The sequence below is a fragment of the Tachypleus tridentatus genome, chromosome 9, assembly GCF_004210375.1.
Source record: "Tachypleus tridentatus isolate NWPU-2018 chromosome 9, ASM421037v1, whole genome shotgun sequence".
In the NCBI taxonomy this organism is placed as follows: domain Eukaryota; kingdom Metazoa; phylum Arthropoda; class Merostomata; order Xiphosura; family Limulidae; genus Tachypleus; species Tachypleus tridentatus.
Window position 1 is genome coordinate 83,630,659 of NC_134833.1, and position 25,781 is coordinate 83,656,439.

The following is a 25,781-nucleotide window of genomic DNA, read 5'->3' on the forward strand; positions in this document are numbered from 1 at the left end:
CGAGAAGCTATTCAGAGTTTCTGTCACTCTGTGTTTCTTTTTGTCATGTGTAAAGGATTGGATTAACACTGTAAATATCTCGAACACTACGAAAAAAAAAGCCCAACAAAAACGTTTAGGCTGATAATGTTCAGAAAAGCAAATAATAGGCTTAATGAAATCAGGGTTCATGTGGGAAACATGCCAAAGTCGGACGAAATCAATTATCGTCATGAAGATAAATCCCATAATATTTCTAACTATTACGCTACTTGTGATAAGAATGTACAGATAACTTCACAACTAATAACACTCAACTGAGAAGCTGGAAAAATATAGAACTTCTAATGTCATTTCTAACGGACCATTATAGCTGACGAAATAAGACGCGTGGTGGATTGTTACTAGGGTAAGTATAGTATGACAGCGAACATTTTAATGAATATATTTCGAAGGGAAATAAACGCCTTGAAATTCTAAAATAACTATATTTTTATGCTTTCTTTTTTATAGCGTATAACGTAAACCATAAAAGACTATTTTTCATGAATCATTTTTAATGATCTTTTTGGCGCCACTTTAAGTAGATAGATGGCAGAAGTAACTAGTGTAAAAGTTAGTGAGAAGTTGTTATTTTGAATTTAGCACAAAGCTACACAATGGGCTATCTGTGCTCTGCCCACCACGGGTATCGAAACCCGGATTTTTGCGTGTAAGTCCGCAGACATACCGCTGAGGCACTGGGGTGCAGTTAGTGAGAAGTGTGAAACAGTGGAAATTGTTACTAAGGCTTATTACAGAAAAGACAATAAAGTAGGTAAGAGGTATGAAACTATAGTATAAATAAACTGCATTTCTATAATAATAATTATAATTATAATGATATTTTAATTTATAAAGGAAGATATATTGGATAAACTTTGACTGATTTTATTTATTTTTGAACATTTTGGTACGCAATTTATTTATACATGCAGTGTTTGTTTTTGAATTTCGCACAAAGCTACGCGAGGGCTATCTGTGTTGGCCGTCCCTAATTTAGCAATGTAAGAGGGAAGGCGCTTAGTCATCGCCACCCACCGCCAACTCTTGGGCTACTCTTTTACCAAAGAATAGTGGGATTAACCGTCACATTATAATGCTCATACGACTGAAAGGGCGAGTATGTTTGGTGTGACGGGGATGCGAACCCGCAACCTTCAGATTACGAGTCGCACGCCTTAACACGCTTGGCCATGCCGGGCCTACATGCAGTGTATTGTATGTTTGTACATTTCGAAAAAATATATTTTCAAACTTAATAAATTTAATCAGCGGTAGAATATATAATAATCGTTTAAAAGAGCACCATAGTTTTATTTTCTCCTAAATTAAATAAAATATTTCAATTTCGATGGTAAACAAAATTTTTAATATGTAGAAGAGTAATATTCTATTTATATTCTATTGTTCAGTAAAAATAGTGATAATCTTTCGAATATAGAAGCTGAAGTCCAAATAGAGAAAAATAGGTGACGACTTTATTAAGATACAAACTATTATCGACCTGATGGTGATATAATATTTACCTAAAAACTAGTTTAGCTAAGCCTTAGTGATTCATAGTTATATTGAAAACAATTTTTAGTGCAGAGTTACTTTTAATAACATGAGGACAACTGGAGCTTACTTGGTCAATGTGAGCTTTAATTTATTATTCGAAATTATCATAGAAGAAATTAGAACAAAGGTACTGCATAAATATAAATCTTTCGTACAAAAGTTCTTACCACTTTAATATCAACCACCACCGGTTGAATATTGCTTTTATGAAATAAGCGATAACATTAACTTTATTTTTTCAAGGATTTGGAAACGAACAACTAGGCTTAACATTTTTTCTATGTTGACCATATTTATCCGAGTATAATTCAGTAAGGTTCAAGGCTTTATGTAAGTTGCATTTATTTGTGTTTATAATTAGACTGCAATAATAAGTTTTGTGTGTACTTCATCTGATGTGGAATATAACGTTCTGAGCCTTTGCTTTTTTAGGCAAACAGAGTTAATTAGTGCGAAAGTAGGCCCCGGGTGTGGCCCAGCGACCAGCTGTCCGATTATGTTTAATTCGAGAATTTACGGTTTGCGTCCCGTTACCACAAAAAGGTTTGGTTTGTATTTCGCGCAAAGCTACACGAGGGCCATCTGCGCTAGCCGTCCTTAATTTAGCAGTGTAATGACTAGAGGGAAGGCAGCTAGTCATCACCACCCACCGCCAACTCTTGGGCTACTCTTTTACCAACGAATAGTGGGATTGATCGTAACATTATAACCTTAATTACGTGACCATGCCGGACCTTTATTCAAGTGAAGAAAAAAGTGTTAAAAAAGGAAATAAATGTAGGGTGACTAAGACTAATCCTTCAAAAATAATACAAACAAATGGTAGAAATGGCATTTCCATCACCCCTACATAACAGCACAGGCAAGAATTAGTATATAGCAACATACATAACTATTCAATCATAAGTGAGTTTAATTTATCCTATTTTGTCAGTTAACATTCTACTACACTTTGTGCCTTTTTCTTCAAAGGTTTTCTGTACTTGTTTTTTAATGCACTGTTTCAATAGACATTGGAAGGTTATATTTATAACCAAGTTCTAAATACAATGAGGTTTCAACTGTAATAGTAATTGTTTATCAAGTATTGGCTGGTAATTGCTGTTTCACTCTATATTTAAGATTTTTAAAGGAACTGAAAATATTTGTAAAAAAGCTAACTTAACTGGTATAATGATAACATCATTCACACTACGATTAGGGCCTGGCATGGCCTAGCGCGTTAAGGCGTGCGCTTCGTAATCTGCGGGTTCGCGCCCGAGTCGCGCCAAACATGCTCGCCCTCCCAGCCGTGGGGGCGTTATAATGTGACGGTCATTCCCACTATTTGTTGGTAAAAGAGTAGCCCAAGAGTTGGCGGTGGGTGGTGATGACTAGCTGCCTTCCCTCTAGTCTTACACTGCAAAATTAGGGACGGCTAGCATAGATAGCCCTCGAGTAGCTTTGTGCGAAATTCAAAACAAACACTAAGATTATAATTTAAAAAAAATTTCTACTTTTACTAATAATACTTATAATAGCGGATACTACATTTGAATCTATGTCATGTTAGTGAAACTGAGTGTCATCATTATTTTGGTTTTTGAATTACCGTGTAATAAAAAGGAAGCGACTGAAAGAACAATAAGAAATTCAAACGTTTTGTTATGATACTTACAGACATTCTCCGAACTTGAAACTCAGTCATTACGCGGATTTTATTATAAAATAAAATACTGTCTAGTATCGTAAAGTTCTAATGATCTATTGAGGAAATATTTAAAATATCATTTCCATGAGCAATCCTAGCCATTCTTACACAAACATGCCATCATGTACATGAATTAAAACTGAACTGAACATGCTCTGTTAAACAGACTTATAAGAATTACTAAATATCGACTACTTTTCTACATAAATTTCGATAATGCCATTGAAAGTCAATGATATAATGACGACTGAGAAGTCTTTGAGTGTTATGCGTTCAGTCGATCTTTAAAATGACCAGTAATGGAACGTACATGCGGTATATTACCTTTAGTATTGAACTGCCTTCTCTCATTCTAGTTTGATTTTTACTAGTAGCGCACTAATAACAATCCTACTATAATTAAGGTTGAGTGAAGGGCAAATTATACAGCGGGAACGCTTGGGGATGCCGATGGTGAGAATATAAGGAAATAATTAAAGCCTTGTAGTCACGAGAAACAACTTCATCAAAGTCCGTATCGCAATACCTATACTGTAGTTTATTATTTACAAGTAATAAAAGTTTTGAGAAAAAAACACCCAACAACAAACATCCAGAGCTCCCACAAAGAAGTGGTTTCAGTAGAACAGAACTGTGGTTGAAATGTTATAGTTTATCAGCATGCTTTTAATAAGATCAGAAATGTGGTTGAATTGTCATAGTTTATCAATATACTCTCAGTGGTTGAAATCTAATAGTTTATCACTGTATTCTTAGTGAGATTAGAACTGTGGTTGCAACCTAATAGTTTATCAGTATACTCTTAGTGAGATCAGAACTGTGGTTGAAATCTAATAATTTATCAGTATATTCTTAGTGAGATTAGAACTGTGGTTGAAACCTAATAGTTTATCAATACACTTTTAGTGAGATCAGAACTGTGGTTGAAATCTAATAGTTTATCAATATACTCTTAGTGAGATCAGAACTGTGGTTGAAATCTAATAGTTTATCAGTATATTCTTAGTGAGATTAGAACTGTGGTTGAAATCTAATAGTTTATCAATATACTCTTAGTGAGATCAGAACTGTGGTTGAAATCTAATAGTTTATCAGTATATTCTTAGTGAGATTAGAACTGTGGTTGAAACCTGATAGTTTATCGATATACTCTTAGTGAGATCAGAACTGTGGTTGAAATCTAATAGTTTATCAGTATATTCTTAGTGAGATCAGAACTGTGGTTGAAATCTAATAGTTTATCAGTATGCTTTTGGTAAGAGCGGAAATGTAGTGTTGTTGAAATGTCATAATGTGTCAGTGTACTGTAAGTAAAGCTAAACGAATAAAATATTTTTTACTTGGACAAAAGGAGTTACTAAAAACGTGCTTTGTTCGTTTCGCTTAGGATCATTGTTAAATACAAAGAACTAAATTATAATACAACTAAACTAAAAAAAACACAATATTCGTACTCAAAGTATTAACACTATCTTTTGCGTGTAGCGCAAACCTCGGTTGTTCAACAGTTAGTTTTAAGGCTTTTAACGCTAAAATCCAAGGTTCGTTCCCAGTGACGTAGACACCGTTGTGCAGCTTTTCACTTAAAATAAGCGAATAAACTTTCGCGTTTGAAGTGAAGCGAAACGAAAACACAACACATGACTACACAATTCGTCGTAACAGTAGATTTTTACAGAAAGAAAAATTGTGCAGTGTTTTGATACAATAACTCAAGTAACAATGTAAGACTCGTATTTTACAGATGAGTTAAGTGAGTATTCTGTTACGTTTACTCTCGTACAGTTGTCTCTAATCCTCAAATTACTTGCTTGTTTTCATTCCTACTACTAGTGGTAAGGTTCACATATTAGATAATTTTATGTATTTTATTTGTTACAGCACCCCCTATGAAGAACTACTGAAAGGAATAATTGAGTACATTCATTCAATTTGTATGTAATAACTGTGGTTAATTGTAATATTCATTACATTCATTACGTTTCGTAAGAATCAACTGTTATTAGTGACCATCGTACGTAAAGATATTAGAAAACGTTCTTAAGAAGCCTTTAGATTTCAGACATATTACATTTCAAGTTATGTCGTTGTGATTAACTTCTTTTGCTTTGTTTTTGAATTTCTCGCAAAGCTACTCGAGAGCTATCTGCACTAGCCGTCTCTAATTTAGCAGTGTAAAACTAAAAGGAAGTCAGCTAGTCATCACCACATACTGCCAATTTTTGAGCTACTCTTTTACCAACGAATAGTGGGATTGAACGCCACATTATAACGCCCTCACGACCGAAAGAGCGAGCCTGTTTGGTGTGACGGCTATTCGAATTCGCGACCATTAGATTACGAGTCGAGTGCCTTAACCACCTGGCCATGCCGGGCCGATTAACTTCTTATTGGATAAAAAGGGAGATATACATATACGTCACATCAAACATTAGTGTTGTGCATTTAATGTATTTGAAATATTATATTTCTTTACGTGGTTCTGATAGGAAACTAAATAAAGAATATCTAATAATTTCATTGCAAATTTCTCACCCTAATTCTAAAGCTTAGGTTGGTTCATCATACAGTACTGGGAGTTTTATAACATACATACGATATTTGGAAGTGAAGCGGCAAACATATCAAAACAAGTCAGGCACGCTAAAATTTGTATATGTTGAAGGTTTTGTTCGCGTGAGTCAGCTATATATCTTGATTGATTCCTTTACATATAATAGGTATCCACACTGTATTTCTCACGGTAATTATCCTGCCATGTCAACCATTTTTTAAGAGTATTTTTACTAAGTCGGGTCAGAGAAGAAAAGATAACTGGTTAATTTCATTTTTATTTTTATAATTTCTGAGTGTAAGGTAGATATACTTTGTTATTATTTCCTGTTGAAAATAATTAGTACTATTAATAGATCATTTGTTAAAGGTGAAGTTTATACACTCACGGTTTTAATCCATGTCAGTTTTAATGGGAAATTTCACTTTATTAAGCCATATAATTAAATTATGGCCATAAAATATTTTCATCCTTCACAGTCTGGCCTTCGAAAGATTTCACCATTTTGTATCACACTTTCAACGAGCATATGTCGCATATCTCATTCTCTCATAGTGCATACTAAATGCTCCTTCGTGTGTCTCAGTGTTAAGGCATTGGGCTTATATAGCCAAAAATAAGGTTTAGATACCTCCCAGTGGGCAGAGAGAGCACTGCTTCCCCATTGTGCAGTTTTATTCTTTGCAAAATAAAAATTAACGCACTAAATTAAACTTTTAAATATTTGCAAATTACGACTTGGAACATGTTAAATACGAATGAGGTCGCGTACAAAATTCAGCCTGAGATATGATGTACTTTACCTTGTGTAAGAGGATTGTTTCATAAGATACTTTTATCATATCATACTACCTGGGGCACCCATGCCTTTGAGGAAGTTATGTAAATTCATGATTAATGAAAGGTTATTTTAGGACATTAACAATTATTTCCTTTATACGTAATTAAAACAATAGCAACAATCAAAACGCCCATAAAAACAGCAAAACATAAAATATGAAACCGTAAATTTGCATGTATCTCTTAATGGGCCCAACAAACCTTTATGCCAAATTTGGTGAATATCCATCACAAGGGGCGAAGTAGTGGGGAAAAGAAACACACGCAAAAACTCGTGTATTTGTACACTGTGAAGTATTTACATGAATATACAACGCACAGTACTATTATATATATATATATATCGATGGCGCTTGTGTACTAGATTCGCGTGATACGTATTATTGACGTCATACCTACACCCTGACAATGGAGAAAAATAAAGTTCTCTGTGACGGGAAACGGAGGCGAAACGGGAAAATTGTAATCCTTATTGCAACTCGACATTTACACAGAATAAAAATTTTGCGAAGTTGGAGGTTGCTCATTGCGTAATAAAAAGCTTTTTCCAGTATCATGTAAGCAAGAGTTCCGTTATAGTATGATACATCACATTATGTACAGAGGGCTATTTCATAGGTTACTTTTATTATATCATATCATATATTTCACCTTGGTTCATGCAATATTTTTATCATATCATATACTTTACTTTATGTATAGACGATTGTTTTATGACTGCAACTCTTGTGGTCTAACTCACTATCGGTAACTACGGAGAATGTGTATTATGAGAGACGTTTTTAGTGCTTTCAGAGATATCAGTTTCTTTAGTCAGTAACCTATAGAAACTAAAAGAAATATAGTTACCGTAACATGCAGTACTAAACATGAATAACAAAATGGATAATTTTAAATCGCATAAAGATTACATTTTGTTGAAAGAGAAATAAGTTTCTTTACTAGTGAGATTTCTTTTATCAAAAATTCAATTTCATATTTTAAAGTAGCAAAAATCCTTTTCTTACCGACTTAAAAACGACACAAATCGATTTTCTTGATTTATATTTAATTCTGTATATCTGTTGTAATTACATTTGTTTCCGTTTCTGTATAGTACCGATGGTGAAATTCTTGTTATTTCGAAACGTTCCATAAACAAATATGCCTTGTATCCTGACGTTCGTGCTGTTTTGTGATAAAGCTACGTTTTCCGGAATAATCAATAGGTGGCCGCGTGGTTTCTGTTTTGAAATAATTAAGACCTGGAGTGTTATTTGTTTGTTTGAAATTAAGCACAAAGTTACACAATGGACTGTCTGTGCTCTGCACTCCACGGATGTAGAGACATACCGCTGTGCCACTGGATGGCGGACCTTCAGTAAATAACGTGTAGGTTGCCGACCGTATGTTGCCTTATCTAAATTTCAGTTTTCGAGTTTGTTTTACTTTAATTTTACTTAGATATTGTTTTTAAATCTGGGAAGCAATTGTTCAATGTAAAATGTTTATTTGTTTCGAATTTTGCGACGAGCTATTTAAAGGCTATCTGCGCTCTCCGTCCCCAGTTTTGAAGTGATAGATTAGAGGAAGGCAGCTACTGAACGCCCTATACTGGCAATCCTTAGGATACTCTTTTACCAAAGAATAGTGGGATTTATCGAACATTATAACATTCTCCACGCGGCTAAATGGCATGACATGTTTGGTGACCGGAACTCATGACCTGCAGATTGCGCGTGCTCTGATCGCCAGGCCGGAATACAAAATAAATAGCACTTTGTTGTGTTCATCAAACATTTTTTGATTATCAAATAGCTGTATGAAAGCAGACAATTACACGAGTTAGTTATAAAATGTATTTTACGTTGAAGTGAGTACGAAATCAAATATCACAATAGTTTTATCAAGTGATTGCAATGTTCGTCTTGGCGCAATATGTTAGGTGTTTGGTATTTCCAACCTGAACGGGCCCGGCATGGCCAGGTGATTAAGGCGCTCGACTCGTAATCCGAGGGTTGCAGGTTCGAATCCATGTCACACCAAACATGCTCGTTCTTTCAGCCGTGGAGCGTTATAGGGTGACGGTCAATCCTACTATTCGTTAGTGAAAGAGTAGACCAAGAGTTGGTGGTGGATGATGATGACTATCTTCCTTCCCTCTAGTCTTACACTGCTAAATTATGGACGGCTAGCGCAGATAGCTCTCGAATATCTTTGCGCGAAATTCAAAACAAACCAAATCAACCTGAACGAGGTCCGACCGTAACCTAGTAATCAGTGTGCGAGCGAATTTTTGTAAATTCGGGGGCTAATGGTTAACAATCCGTTGCAAGTTCAAAAACCTTATCCCATATTTAGGGCCATGGGTAAAAAAGTCACATTAAAACCTACTATTCAATCAGTGAAGAGTAGCCTAAGAGTTGGCGGTTGTTGCTGTTTACTGTCTGTCCTCTCCAAAGTCTATCAGTTCAAATTAGGAACTGTTATTCATAGAAAGTTCTAAGTAACTTTCAAATTCTAAAACAAACAAACAACCTTGACGGCATCTTATTCAACAAGTGGATTAAAAATCTAGTGAAGGACCTCAAAGATCAAGCATAGCTGTCTCTTTAAAACTGATGGCCAGAGGAACTTACTCAGTTTTTAGAAGTCACCACCTGTAGGATTTAGCACAAGAAGTACTGAAGTGAAACACTGAAATCGTCAGTCATACCAACGATATAATTATTAATTACGTTTTATCTACATTACATTGGATTTTTTGTAGTTTACAGAATGCACTCGAAGGGTGCTAATGCTTTTGAATATGCCAAAGGAAGTTATTTAAAACTACTTAGTACTAACATCAGTGGTGTTTAGGGCCTGAAGCGCCGCTCCATTATTCATTGTACTTAAGCAAAGATAATACACAAATAATATTTTCATGATGTGGAAATGCTACATAAAATATATATTATATATCATCGGCATCCTTACGACCCAAATATGTCCGTAACCTTCACTGATAATTGGCTGATAATTGTAAAAGAAATTAGATGCCTGAAATGCAGCCTGCGTGTGAATATGTAATTTAAGGTCGTAAATGTATTGGGATTTAGTTGGCTTTCAGGCCCAGTATATTTTATCACTACACTACTCATTTACATAGTCGTACACCTAACCAAACCGAGAGATAAGAAAAAAATCAACAAATGGAATATTAATGAATTTAATGTCAATTGTTCAAGTATCAGGCGCGCTCACGACTGTATAGTCTGAATAGGAAACCAGCTTACAGTTTTAAGCTACGACAATAACAAAGTGCGTAAACGCTTTTTGTACCCTTTTCCAGTTAATATAACCAATTTTATTGTGAGACAAGCGACAAGTAACAAGGAGAAAGAAGACAAAACATTTCAGAATGATATAGAGTTATTTTTTGTTAGAAGTTTTGTTGTTTTTTGGTCAACAATAATAAGAACAACCTCTCAACAACAAGGGAAAACTTCGCCTTGTTGCTTTTATAAGTTTGTAAAAACTTCATTATTCATTGGTTCTCAGTCAAAGGACGTTTTATTTTAAATCTCTTCATCAGTCTATATGTAATATTAAAGACTGTTGCTTACTATATATGTGTTATGTATTTCTAAACAGGACAATTCTGTAATAGTATAAAGTTTTCAATTTATCAACTTACCGGTTCTTATTTTGTAACACAAGTTTACTTCGTGTAAATCAACACATTTCCGAGAAAGAGGTAAGGCTTATACAACGACTTCAATCCATGCAACTTATATCCAAACTTCAGATAAGGGTATTCTTTGAAATCAAATACTACCCAAGTCTACGGATTTGCAACTCTAAAATCAGGCGTTCGATTCCCATCGGTGGACCCAACAGATAGCCCTATGGGACTTTGATATAAAGAAAACACAAATATAATTACTATTAATTTGATATATACAGAGACAGAAGTGCACATATTTTTACTGTAACATTTTTAATGGTCAGTAGACGTATTTGGAAACTCAAAATTAAAGCAAAATGAAGCCAGTTTATGTATATTTCTTAATATCCTGAGCTGGGCGTGACCCAGTAGTTAGCATGCCCGTTGTAATGAAAACGTGCTCTTTGGGAGAAGAGAAATTTCAGAATTGACAGCGAGTACCTGTAACTAGTTGTCTCTCCTTTATTCCATCAGTTCAAAGTTTACAGACGTTGTGTGCATAGAAATCTTTGTATATGCTTTGACGCGAAATTCTGGAAAACAACAACAGGAATATAACCACAGTTCAGCTGGCACTCCAGAAACTTTTCATGAACAGTAGAACAACATGATTCTGTTTTCTATTGAAATAAATTAATTCAGTTGGGAATAATTCTATCGAGTGCAGTTGACAAACTTATTGGTCCTAAGTTCCAATAGAAAGCATAAGTAACGAAACAAAAGTACCTAAAAAAAAGGTATTTATCATTTGCATTGATGTTGTTTTTGGGGTCGTTTTTCTCATCGAAAAGTTACACAATGGGCTTTCTGCTCACCAGAAGAATTGAACCCCATATGTTAACGTTGTAAGTTCATAAGCTTACTGCTGACCTACTGAAGAACGGTGAGATGAAAGTTTTGGAGTTGCCTTAGAAATCGACTGATCGCTCAAACTTTTGTGAACAGCAGTATTTTAGTTTTGACTATGGAATTGTGACAAATTAGCAGATTCATGACCTGTTGCACGTTTAGGGTCACAATGTAACGAATTGACACATTAATGACGTGTTATACGATTAGGATCACAAGAGTTCTTGTATCATCGTTCCCAGGACGACTTCACATTCTGCTAAGAACAACATTAAAATGTAACCTGGTATTCCAATAGGAATGAAATGTTAATATTTTTAAGAAGTCAGTAGAAGTAGAAAACTCCACCAAGTTTAGGTGCCTCGTATTATAAATAAGTTACATGAAGAAACTGAACCATGAGGGCTATCTGTGTTAGCCATCCTATAATTTTGAACAGAAAGAGTAGACAGAAAACTCTAGAGAATTAATTGTTTACCTATAAATAGTTCACATTAATTACTTTTGGTGGAAAAAAAGGACTTTAATGTGTTATAATAAAACTCAGTTTTTGTCCATCCTGAAAACGCGCATATACCTTACCTTCTAAATGTGCGTGAAAAGAATAGGCGGACGTAAATACACTTTAGTACATATTCTGTACAAGAACATATTGAGAGCTTATCAAAGTTTTTAAGAAGGCCTAACATTATAAGTTTATTTATCGGTAGGATCAAGTACGATAAAGTTTAGCCCTAACTAAAAAAAAGTAGCAAACAGACACAAGTTGCAGTGTTAATTTATCTCTTTACCAAATATTGGTCGTACTTATTAATTAAAAAGGCTTAACTAATGTTAGGCCTAAGACAAGTGGACTTAAAGATTTCGGTGTTGTTATTAGAATTATTTTGTATTATTCTAGAAATAGTGTATTTAAAGAATTTTAACAACAACACCGAAATCTTTAAGTCCACTTGTCTTAGGCCTAACATTAGTTAGTTAATAAAAAAGGCTTAAGTAATGTTAGGCCTAAGACAAGTGGACTTAAAGATTTCGGTGTTGTTGTTAAAATTCTTTTGTATTATTCTAGAAATGTGTATTTAAAGAATTATTGCAATAAAGATACTACTTTGACAACAGACGTTTTACGGGTGTCTGATAGTTGTAGTAATACGCGTAATAAAATAAGCTTTTTTCCTCTTAAATGCTTGGTTATTAGAAGATGTGAGATACATGTACTTGGTATTCGCAGGAAAAATCTAGTTGAAATACGAGGGCTGTTCAAAAAATACGCGGACTGACGTCATAAAACAAAATGTACTTTATTTAGAAGTTACAGGTCTGGGATCCCTTCAAAGTACTCTCCTCCCTAACGCACACACTTATCCCAACGGTGTTTCCACTTGTTGAAACAGTCCTGGTACGCTTCTTTTGTAATGTCCTCCAGCTCCTTCGTCGCAGTTGCCTTAATCTCGGGAATCGTTTCATATCTTCTTCCTTTCAAGGGTCTTTTGAGTTTGGGGAACAAGAAAAAAATCGCAAGGAGCAAGCTTCAGGTGAGTAGGGGGTGGGGAAGAACAGTGATCGAGTGTTTGGCCAAAAACTCACGAGTTCTGAGGCACAAATTTCGCAGCAACGCGGTGAATCTTCAATTTTTCGGTCAAAATCTCGTAGCAAGATCCAACTGATATCCCACACTCTTCAGCAAGCTCCCTGACAGTCAGACGTCGATTTGCTCGCACCAGGGTGTTGATTTTGTCGACGTGTGGGTCGTCAGTTGACGTGGAAGGACGTCCAGGACGCTCATCATCTTCAATGGACTGTCGACCATCCTTAAAATGTTCATTCCACTTGAAACATGCCGTACGATTCATAGCAACATCACCGTAAGCCGTGTTAAGCATAGCAAAAGTTTCAGTCTCAGATTTTTTAAGTTTAACACAAAATTTCACAGCAAGTCGTTGCTCCTTCAGGTCATTCATTCTGAAATCCGCCAAACGAAAAAATCGCACTTCACTTAAAACCGCGTAGCTAATACACAAATAAAGATATCTGCAATCAGGAAATGGCGTCGTAATCAGCTGATCTGTGCGAACCTAGCGACACCAAGCGGATTCCCCTGGAACCAACTGGAGCCGCGCAATTCAAACAGTCCGCGTATTTTTTGAACAGACCTCGTATGTATGTACGTTGGCTTTGTTTTTGTATCACCAGTTTTATGTTTGTTTGTTGAATTTCGTACAAATCGCGAGAACTACCAGCGTCAACCTCTTCTAATTTTGAACTTAAAGACTACACGAGAAGGTATCTGTATATTCGACACGACTCACCACTAGATGGTGAAAGACCGAATAGAGCGATTTGACCGTAACTTTTATTAACGCACCTACCGAACCAAAATTCGGAGCCCGGCATGGCTGGTTGGTTAGGGCGCTCGACTGGTAATCTGAGGGTCGCGCATTCCAATTCTCATCTTATCAAACATGTTCACCCTCTCTTCCGTGGGAACGTTATAAAGCTGTGGCTAATCCTACTATTCTTCCGTAAAAGAGTGGCTCAAGAGTTGGTGGTGGATGGTGATGACAAGTTGTCTACCCTCTATTTTTACACTGATAAATTAGGCACAGCTAGCAAAGAGAGCTCTCGCGTAGCTTTGCGCGAAATTCGAAATAAACACAAAATACGGAGCATGTTTTTCTTTTCTTTTTATGGCGTTGACGGAACACAGAACCTCAGTTCCACAGTACATTCTCCACTCCCCTAAGTGAATGATTACATAACCCTTGGGTTACAGTTGGGATCCGTTATACAAAATTCCATTTTAGAAAAAAAAAAACAGTTATGAAAATAATTAACAAATATTTTATCTAAATTTTTGGCCTGGCATGGTTAAGACGTTCGACTCGTAATCTGAGGGTCGCGGGTTCGAATCCCCGTCACACCAAACATGCTCGCCCTTTCAGCCGTCGTGAGGGCGTTATAATGTGGTGGTCAATTCTACTATTCGTTGGTAAAAGAGTAGCCCAAGAGTTGACGGTGGATGGTGATGACTAGCTGCCTTCCCTCTAGTCTTACACTGCTAAATTAGGGACGGCTAGCGCAGATAGCCCTCAAGTAGCTTTGCGCGAAATTCAAAACAAACCAAAATCTAAATTTTAATTTCGTAATTTATATGAACAATAATAATATTGAAAACAAAATATTTGAAATTCATAAACCATTTTTTTTTCTTGTATACAGCCATGCACCCATTACAGAGAATTTTCTAAGAACGCATGGGCCTAACTCTGTGCATACTCTGTTTAATGTAGATAGTAAATGTCCCCCGCTGGGACGGCTATAAGTAAGGGGTTTGATTCCCCTTAGTAGACGCAACAGATAGTCCGATGTGGCTTTGCTAGAAGGAAAACACACAAACACACACACACACACAGATAGTAGATATTTCACGCACCGATTTTATTTTCATTTAATAATTTAGGACTTTTATAATGTGGTCTGGATACATGGCGAAATAATTCTTTTCAACAAAGATTTAATTAGTTATTCCTTGCAACCATATTAAAACTATAAAACTATTAATTAATCGGTCAGAATTTGAGAGGTCTACTTTTAGTTCGTTTGTTTGTTTTTTAATTTCGCGCAAAGCTACTCGAGGGCTATCTGCGTTAACCATCCCTAGTTTAGCAGTGTAACGCTAGAGGGAAGTCAACTAGTTATCACTACCCACCGCTATCTCTTGGGCTACTCTTTTACAAACGAATAGTGGGATTGACCGTAACATTATAACGCTTCCACGACTGAAAGGGCGAGCATGATTGTTATGAGGGGGATTCGAACGTGTGAGTAAATTGCCTTAACCATCTGGCCATGCCGGACTCTACTTTTAGTGCTTTATCTTAAGTATGTTAAGTACAGAGCAAACATTATGGAGGCTTCATCTACCTGCTCTAGGCAGCTGTCATCTTATATTTAAATTCTGTATAATTAATTCAAAATGAGGGTTATTTATCGTACTTTGATATTAGACTTGTCTATTACATATGTATGTATAACTGTTAGCACTTATTTAAATATCGCATTTACGACTCAACACGATTGCCTTTATTGCTTTTAAACAAGTACTAAGGTTCTGGAAAAAGTTCAAACCCTTGTTCTTGTTTCTTATTTTTATAAAAGCTTATTTCTTTATTTATCTCCCGTTTTCTTTACTATCCAGTTCCGTGCGTAGCTTGAATATTCATTTCATATATCTCTGTATTCTAATAATCTTACAGCAGAATCATGTTTTGTTGTGTTACGTGGTTATAACTAGAATTTTGAAAGTATTTTAAATTCCATACTGCATGCAGGATCAATATAAACCGAAGAAAATCATTTGATGCAGCTTGTCGGTTTTAATTTTTTTTTAAAATTAAACTCAAAGTTACACAATGGGCTACGAATACTGTGCCCACGGTGGGTACCAAAATCCGAATTTAAACACTTTATGCCCTTTGACTTGCATCTAAGCCACCAGGTTGCTATAAATTTATTTGTTTTGGAGCAAAGTCACATTAGGCTATCTTCTGTGTCTGTTACAGGAATATAACTCTGAATTACAGCGTCGTAATTCCTTAAACTTACCGCTGCCCCATCGAGGGCTATAGGTTTCATAGCTCGTAATGATAAGCACCTAATAATCCCAAAATTTTCGGAAGGTTGAACTTTTTCTTTCGGGGTTGTAACAAGTTTGAAATGCAAATATTCTCCATAATGTTACACGTGCTTTTCTGTCATATTTTTCCATATTTATCATTTTACCTCGAAGAGAAAACATAGACAAAACGTGCACTAAACCTTAACAGTAATTAATGTTTCATGTGATAAACAACCACACTAGAATATGTAGCAAGCATTTTATAGTAAATGTAAAGAAACGGAGCCATAGTTATTGGGTTAAAAAACAACAGGCATGGATTTTTCTCTGGAAGAAGATAATATAGAGTCAAGTGTAAAATAATCAAGTAAAAGCAGCATTGAAAACTTCACATGGTGATAACAAAAAACGTCGGTTACTCATCTTGTAAAGGGAATAGTGAACTGTGAAGGAAAGTGTCATAAAGAGGGTGCTTGAGTTACTGGCCACGTTAGAAATTAATGTTGCTAATTACAGATATTTTAAAGCCAGCTCACGAACAGGCAATATATGTCAAGCGTACATACATACAGACTAATTACATAGTATCCCACCGATTTCCATTAAGCTCGAGGAGTACAGTAAATCACAAAGAATAGTTCATTATTTAAAAAAAAAGAAAAATCGTGTTGAGGTTCATCTTCTTCAGATTCGTGCCGACAATTATAATTCTTTGTTCGTGTTTATTTTGTTGTTTGTGGCTATCTTTTATTTGCAGCAGTGTGCGTGTCGATTAACATACACGGACTCTATTTAAATTTGTTTTATCCATAACTGTATAATATTGTTGTTAAACTTGATGGTAGTTTTGAATATCTATACCCTTATTTTGTTGTTCGTGGATGGCTAAATCTGTAATTCATACCACAGGCGCAAATCCTCGCAATTTTATCTACTCAACTTATGAAATCATGCTGTCAGCCGTTACCTGTAGAGACTACAGCAATATAATAAATCAATTTACGTTTCTTGAATTTTAAAGTGTCCGAAGCTCGAGGTCAAACTGACAATCTTTTGTTTCAAAAAATAGAGCTCCATCAGAATATTTATCCAAATGTTTGTCTGTTTGTGACTGTATTAAATTTTGTTATATGCACTCGCTTTGCAGAAGATAAAGAGTTGTCTGTTTTATCGCGTTCGTTACTACTGCTCAGTTTGTCGAACCCAGTCGTGACGCAGTGAGCCATTATATGCATACGTGCAACTCAACCCAATAGTTAATCTTTTCCATAGTTCAGAGAAAGAACTTAGGCCCTTATTTATCAAGCATGACTTCTTCACACCCCATGACGCAACAATACATTATAGAAGTGATATACTGGTCTTCTGAATATGCAAATTGTTTTACTTATTCCCTTACGATAAGTAGTATTAATTCATTAGACAATCACAACCTGACAGTGATAAGAATAAATTGAAATTTGAACATGATATTATCAAGAAATATTTAGGCCTAACATGAGATATCAAGAAAGATTTAGGCCTAATGCGCAACCACTTGTGCATACAAATGATTAAGAAATTCGTTTTATATTAAAAATTTCCTTTCAGTAAATACACTCATTTGAATATTAGGTAATGCAATATTCCATGATCCCAATCGTTTGAACTATATTTGGCACTAGATGGAGTGTTTTCTTAAGAACGTTATTTGTATACCATCGTTATTTTTTGTTTTGGAAATTCGCAGAAAGCTACTCGAGGGCTATCTGTGCTAGCCGTCCCTAATTTAGCAGTGTAATACTAGAGGGAAGGCAGCTAGTCATCACCACCCACCGCCAACTCTTGGGCTACTCTTTTACCAACGAATAGTGGGATTGACCGTCACATTATACACCCCCACGGCTGGGAGGGCGAGCATGTTTAGCGCGACGCGGGCGCGAACCCGCGACCCTCGGATTACGAGTCGCACGCCTTACGCGCTTGGCCATGCCAGGCCTCGTTATTTTCTAAATCACTAACTGTCATAAGATTTGGTGTTCTTAATAAATTCATTTTTATTTTATTAATTACAAAACTAAAATTTGATCAAAGAAATGATTGTATCGTGACATATTGACATATCAGATTACTTCTATTTGACATTCTGTTTCATTTCCCTATAATAATGCTTGAATAACTTTTTGAATCATGTTCATCAACTATCCAGGGAATACTGGCTTATTTTTTATACTTAAGAATCGTTATAAGAAATATAGGATTCTCTTATATTTAGAATTTTAGGGTGTATTTGTGGACATATTGATTACAAGTCAAGGGAAATAAATATTTCTCTATAGAAATTACTTGTTAGGTCTCACTCGGAATATCGTGTTTATTTGTGGTCTATTTATTTAGGAAGAGATATTGACTTGTTGAAAGGGGTTCATAGTAGCTTTATTAGGTTTATTCCGGGTTTGGTTTGTTTTGAATTTCGCGTAAAATTACACGAGGGCCATCTGCACTAGCCTTCCCTAATTCAGCAATGTAAGACTGGAGGGAAGGCAGCTAGTCATCACCACCCACTGCCAACTCTTGGACTACTGTTTTATCAACGAATAGTGGGATTGACCGTCACATTATAATGCCCACATGTCGAGCATGTTTGGTGTGATGGAGATTCGAACCCGCGACCCTCGGATAAAGAGTTGAGTGCCTTAATCTCCTGGCCATGCCGGAGCTCCACAGATGGAAGAATTATCATAAAAATATAGGTTAAAGTCTCTTAATTTAGCTTCTCTTGAATAAAGGAAAATGAGAGTCGATTTTATTTAAATTTACCAGACTATTTGGGAGATCGATAATTTAATGATGTCCTCTGATTTCTTTGTGTTATTCCGAAAGTAATAGAACGAGAAAATACAACTTTAAGATTTACAGAAGACATACTAGGCTCCAGTTACGATATGTTTTGATCTTTCTAACAGAATCTGGCCCGGCATGGCCTAGCGCGTAAGGCGTGCGACTCGTAATCCGAGGGTCGCGGGTTCGCGCCCGCGTCGCGCTAAACATGCTCGCCCTCCCAGCCGTGGGGGTGTATAATGTGACGGTCAATCCCACTATTCGTTGGTAAAAGAGTAGCCCAAGAGTTGGCGGTGGGTGGTGATGACTAGCTGCCTTCCTCTAGTCTTACACTACTAAATTAGGGACGGCTAGCACAGATAGCCCTCGAGCAGCTTTGTGCGAAATTCCCAAACAAACAAACAAACAAAATCTAACAGAATAATGGATTTATGGATTGAATTGGCGTTGGCGGTAGTACAGTTTACAGGAGTTTACGTTTGTTTGTTTATGTAAAGTCAAGCACAAAGCTACACAATCAGTTATCTGCTCACCACAGGTATCGAAACCCGGTTTGTAGCGTTCCAAGTCTGCAGACACATCGCTGTTCCACTTGGAGGGGGTGCAGAAATTTAAGAGGAGAATTTGTTTTTATCAAAGGTCAGAATGTGTAATAATATTTGAATGTAACGAAAGTCTCAGTAAAGAAAAATGTTTAAATCTGAACAGGTGTCCGTTAACATATAATTGAAATGATAAACCAGTACAGCAGAAGTTAAACGTAACACGTCTGTATACTTTCAGGTTAAAAACTCGAAAGATGATAAAAATGAGACGTATGATCGCCGTGAACTCGAAAATAAACTAAACACACAAACAAATATGAGTATTGTTCTCCCACCAGGTGCTCGTCTTGTAATCCCCGTCACACTACATATTCTCACTATTTCAACCGTGGGGGTGTTATAATGTAACAGTCAATCCCACTAAATTAGGGACGGCTAACGCAATGATACATCGTGTAGTTTGCCCGAAATTCAAACAAAAACAAAGTTTTTTTTCATCAAAATTTGCTTCGCAGTTATTACTTTTAACGTGAAATTAAGCCAATCAGGGCACCATGTTACGACAATGAATTTACTTCATTGGACACTGCAACCTGCTAAATATTACTGCCTATAAGAACTATTTCTTGTATTTTGTTCAACCAAAGTAGATAGAACAGTTTAAAATCCCATTGGTCAAAGAGAAAATATATTGAATTTAGGTTCAGTGTTAATTACTTATTGAATATATTGTTTAAAATCAAGGTAAAAAATGTATCTATATGTATCCGTAAAATGAAGCATGTATGTCACAGAGAGAACCATCCTGTATTAAAGCCGTAGCAATAAAGCTGGGCATATCTCCTGGTACTGTAAACTATGTCATTAACAAATTGTGAATGTAACGAAGGGTAACATAGCAAATGCTCAAAAGGTTACAGTTATATTTAAATACCAACGACTGTTTTCATGAAAAAAATATGCTCACAGAAACTATTAACAGATGAAACAATGTATTATAATAATTATAAATTACTCAGTATAAGTAAGACTGTTTTAACATTACATTTAGTTAGCTACACTGGGAGTAAGTCTGAAAGCTTATGATGCTAAAAACTGGCCTTCGGTTTCCGTGGTTGGAATAGCACTAAAACCCCATAGCCTTGTGTTTAGCAACAAATAAACAAGCATTACTGGGCATATAAGCTATGTTCTGATCTAACAAGATAGTTTAATTTGATTATTTGTTTGTTTGTAATTGAGTACAAATCTACACAATTGGCCATCAGCCCAGCATTGGTATCGAAACCGGAATTCTGGCGTTGTTAGTTCGCAAACGTACTGCTGTGCCACTTGGGGCGCTTAATTTGATCAGAAGTTAATATTAATAAAGAATCGAATCGAACTCGAACTTAATTGATTGAGAATCTTTATTATGTAATATTCATAAAAACATTTAGTTCATTCAGTATTTTTTTCATGAAAAGTTTTATGCAGTTCTAATAAAGAGAAAAGGCTGAGATTATATATATATTTCCAGCAATATGTAGGAAATTCTTATGGGTGAGATTGATTAGGAATAATTGAATACCATTTTAGCAAAAAAATAAGACGTTTCATCTAATGTTTTCTGTGTATTTCCCGCTGATAAGCAATCAGAACATCCCGAAACAGATTCCAGACACAGTAGGATATATTTAAATTTAATTAGTTCTTGTTTGTTATGAGAAAGTACTGCTATAATTAATTAACACTTAACGCTGTATAACAAAGACAGAGGAAGAAAAAAAAAAGTTTTGTCTGCATTTAACGTGTTATTTGTATTAAGAGTTTATAAACTTCCTGTTATAAACAGCTTCCAAAACCAAAAACAATGCTTAAATATGTGTAATTTCGAATGTTTTATTTTTCTTTCTGACGTAGAAGTTCGATCAATATTCAACAGAAAGAAAAAAGACAGAACATGATATGATTAAATTTAATTTTTAAAAGACATTTTAAAATCTCTGTTTTTGCAAAGAAACGGAAAATATCGCTTACGTATTGAAGCTCGCGCATATTATAAAGTTTACCAGTTACATAGCTGCTGTGCGGTTTACATCGGTTACTCGTTCGGTTAAGTGCTAATGTACCACCAGCAGGAGGGACCCGTAGGTTAAGTATGGTCTGCCTTCTAGGCCGTTCAGTGAGAAATGTAAATATTTGCTCAGCACTCGCCTCTTTTGCGCACGGCTCTGATATGTCGTCGCCAGACGCATTCTTCTCTTCTCGGAAATCAATGAAATGCTCTGATACAGACAAACGTATCTGTTATGGAAACTGAGATATAAATATTGAATAGAGTACAAGAGATTCGATAAATTCTTTTTACTATTATAAGTTTACCAGTTATTTTTGCACATAATTCGGTTCAGCGTAAAAATGTAATTAAAGATACAAGTTTCACTATCATATTCTCTTCTGTATGTCACACATTCGTAGTATTGAGGATGATACACACACATATATATATATCTTCTGTCATAATTATAGCGAATATTAATTATCGATTTCTCTTTTGTTAAGACTAGTTTAACCGGCTGCTCTGTTTAACTTTTTTTTTTTTTAATTTCGCGCAAAGCTACTCGAGGGCTATCTGCGCTAGCCGTCCTTAATTTAGCAGTGCAAGACTGAGATGGAAGGCAGCTTTTCATCACCACTCACCGCCAACTATAGGGCTACTCTTTTACCAACGAATAGGGGGTTTGACCGTTACATTATAACGCCCTTACGGCTGAAAGGACGGGCATGTTTGGTGCGACCGGGATTCGAACCCGCGACCCTCGGATTACGAGTCGAACGCCTTAACACGCTTGGCCATGCCGGGCCGGAACGTTTTTGTATCTCACAGAATTGGTAAAATATTCTGCACACATACGCAAAGTAACTACTTAATTCATGGCAACATTTCAATGAGATTAATTTTTAACAAAAGAAGGAATTGTGTTCCAAGTAAATAACAAATAATACCAGTTTTGTTAAAGAACAGTTCATTTTATTCTAACTAAAGCGAATATTTTGAACCCGCACAATGTTTATTTAATGTTACTGTTATTTATCTTAATACAAATAACCACAATAATACTGCGCTATTTGTTATTACTTTAGCGTTAAAAAATATGAGCAGACTGATAAATGTGTCTTTTACGTTTGTAAAATCATACGTAATTAATGAAAACCGTTCGGTGTACTAATTTGATTAGGCCCGGCATGGCCGGGTGGTTAAGGCGTTCGACTCGTCATCTGAGGGTCGCGGGTTCGAATCCCCGTCACACCAAACATGTTCGCCCTTTCAGCCGTAGGGGCGTTATAATGGTACGATTAGTCCCACTATTCGTTGGTAAAAGAGTAGCCCAAGCGTTGACGGTGGGTGGTGTTGATGACTAACTGCCTTCCTTCTAGTCTGAGATTGCTAAATTAGGGACGACTAGCGCAAATAGCCATCGCGTAGTTTTACGCAAAATTCAAAACAAACAAACACAAGTTTCCGTTGCTATGTGCTAGGCTACAAATATGTAAAATAAGACTATAGCTAAAAACGTCAACACGCGCAGCGCACATCTAACTGGCTCAAATCATAAGAGCTGCGTTTAATCCCAAGTGTGGAAGGCAAAATTTTGCATTTCGACTCAAACCTTTAAAAACTTACCCGTTGCCGAGCAACAAGTCCGAGGGCTTATGACGCAACAAATCGGGTTTCGATACATGTGGCGGGCACACCTTAGACAGCCCATTTGATAGCTTTGTGGTTATAAGTAAAATAAAAAAAAATATTTTAGAAACAAAAATGTGTGTGTGTGTGTGTTTTTATTATAGCAAAACCACATCAGGCTATCTACTAAACCCATCGAGGGGAATAGAACCGCTGATTTTAGCGTTAAAATCCATAGACTTACCGCTGTACTAGCGGGGAGCTAAATGTAGATTTGAAGATGACAAAAGGGACTATTGAGTAAAATTAGAGATTAAAGGGAAAAGAAAAATACTAAAATTTGTTTAGTTGATGAAAAAAAACACCTCATTCTCTCTTCTTTGAAATGTATTAAGTTTATGTTTGTAATCGTGATTAAATAACATCTGTATAATTAGATCCAATTTTAATTTGAAACTTTAATTTCTGGAAAAGCTTATCGAGTTTTTTGGTAGGAATAATTGGTTAAGTGTAGCGATCACATAACAAACAGCGACTCCGTATGTTACACAACTTGTTTGTATAACACGTATACTAGGTGGATTACTCGTACCCCGGAAGGAGTTTATGTAAATTCATGATTAACGAAAGGCTATCTTTGGTAACGAAAAGCTGCTTTCCTTATGCGTAATTGTACAAAACGCAAAAACACCCATAAAAATTACAAGACATAAAATGTGAAACTGTAACTATTCATGTTTCCCTGCATGTTCTCGAAAAATGTCCATGCTACATTTAGTGAATATTCACGAACATGGGGCAAAGTGGTGATAAAATTACCCATAAAACCTCAAAATAAAAAATTGAAAATTTGTATATATATTCTCCGCATGATCATAACGAACCTCCATATCAGAAGATCCGTTCACATACAATAGAAACAGTGGTTGGTGGTTGGATGCTATACTAGTTTATTTAGATAACTGGATGGGACACTTCATACCAGTATGATTCGTTTACTGAGATACCAAGTAATGCTTTTCTACCACAACGGGGGCTGGAATGCTAACTTGAAGAGGTAGGTTTTAACTTACTCGCTCCCAAAAGGTAGATACCTTATTTTTATTTTCCAATTAATTTTTTCTTCTTTAGTTTGGAGGCAGTCACTTTCTCATAACTGTCCGCAGGCAGTGAAGAGTTATATAGATGTGGGACTTTGTGGGCTTGAGCAACCACATATCGCTATTTTAATTTCTATTTCTATATCTATTGCTACTCCTTTATTTTATTTCTTTATGTGAGAGTGGCGAATGGTGGTTAAGACTAACAGATGGTGTATCCCTACTGCAATGTGGGTCCTATTTCCACAGTGACCTCCAACACTAGGGTACATTTTATATCCAACATTATAGCTTGCACCCTGTGATTTTTTAAATTAGTGCAGCGCTTTTTTTTATTAGTTTTTTCGTCTTGTTTCTCGGTTATAACTAACTAACATAATTAATTAGTCAAAGATTTGGATTTGCTGTTTTTTACATAGTTCTTCCTTTCGATTTTGTTTACTTAACTCTATCAGTATTAATTTTCTCTAAAATATATGTATATATATACATATGTATACAAACATATATTTAAATACATCAGTTTTAGCTGTCAGTTAAGGTTAAGGGTAGTTAAGGGTATTAATACATTTTTTTAGTAAAATGAATAAACAAGTTTTTAGTCTTCGCAGTAACTGGTTAAGTATAAACGTCACATAGCGAGTAGTGACTAGTTGCTTAAAAGTGTAAATATAGTATATATTCCTCCTATGCTACAAATTTTGGCTGTTAACGTTAATCAAAGTAATTTTCGTGGCAAGACGGGGAAATACGATTTTAATTTTAGATTCTTTTCTGTTAAAATACGTCAACGATATGTGGATCTGTAGACCAGTTTATTGTTTTGAGGAACAAATTAGTTCTAAAACACTCTATTCAAATGTATATATAGATTGAAAGAACATAAAAATCCTTCAATTTTAAGGCTTGTTTGAAAGAAAGATGAGTATTCATTGATATTCAAGCCTGAGTCGGAATGTGACTTCTGTATTTTTAATTATATGTAGAACATAATTTGTTGGAGATACAAGGAACGAACACACCTTCATTATTTTGTTTAGCCACGCTCTAAACTGTCAAATAAAACTGAGAAACAAACAATTATTTTAAAACAATGTAAATCTAAAAATATTTCCGATTGTTAAGACTATTATTAGTCGCTCAATCTTTGATATCTCTTTCTTTTCCAGACTAGGGGATGCAAACTTTTGTTTTAACATTGAAGAATTTGGCTTTAAAATAGAAGTTTAATGTTGAAGGGAAATAAACATATTTTGCTCACCATGTTGGTGAGAATAAATATGTCTTGTCCGCCATGTTGGTAAGAACTAAACATATTTTGTCCGCCATATTGATAAGAACGAAATATATTTTGCCCGCCATTTTAGTAATGTTAACCCCAATGAAAATCAAACTCACCTTTAGCCACCTACAAAAATTTCTTTCACCGTTTTTTATAAAATTCGATTTTCCATTATATCAACTACTTCTTTCCTTATCATCTTGTTTAAACATTCTCTTCTTAAAACTCATTTCATCAACAGATAACAGAAATTCCAGATATCATTTGAGACACGTAAAAGACATGAGTTACTAAAGTAACATGATACATCAAAGTAACAGTTCAACCCAGTTTTTTTAATCACTTGAAATGTTTATCACATTAAGTACAAAAATTAACTAATTAACCTGTTTTACTCTAAGGTTCCTAAACCGAGTTTCTACTTGTCATAACAGACAAAGAGATACATCGTAAAGTAAAAGTCTGGATATTTTACGTTTTCTTAACATACATCATTATTAGTAAGCTTTGATTTCTCAAACTTATTTTTTTCGATATTATCTAG

General features: G+C 35.4%; 1 long non-coding RNA gene across 2 annotated transcripts in view; it reads left to right on the forward strand.

Annotated features, from left to right (window-relative positions):
* Positions 1–279: 279 nt before the first annotated feature.
* LOC143227167 (uncharacterized) overlaps positions 280–25,781 on the forward strand; it is a 37,508-nt gene continuing 12,006 nt past the window's right edge. The window contains exons 1-2 of one of the 2 annotated variants that reach the window (XR_013014913.1): positions 280–388; positions 625–796. This is a non-coding gene — a long non-coding RNA (uncharacterized LOC143227167). The remainder of the gene's footprint in view (positions 389–624; positions 797–25,781) is intronic. The other variant, XR_013014914.1, reaches the window with a different exon arrangement.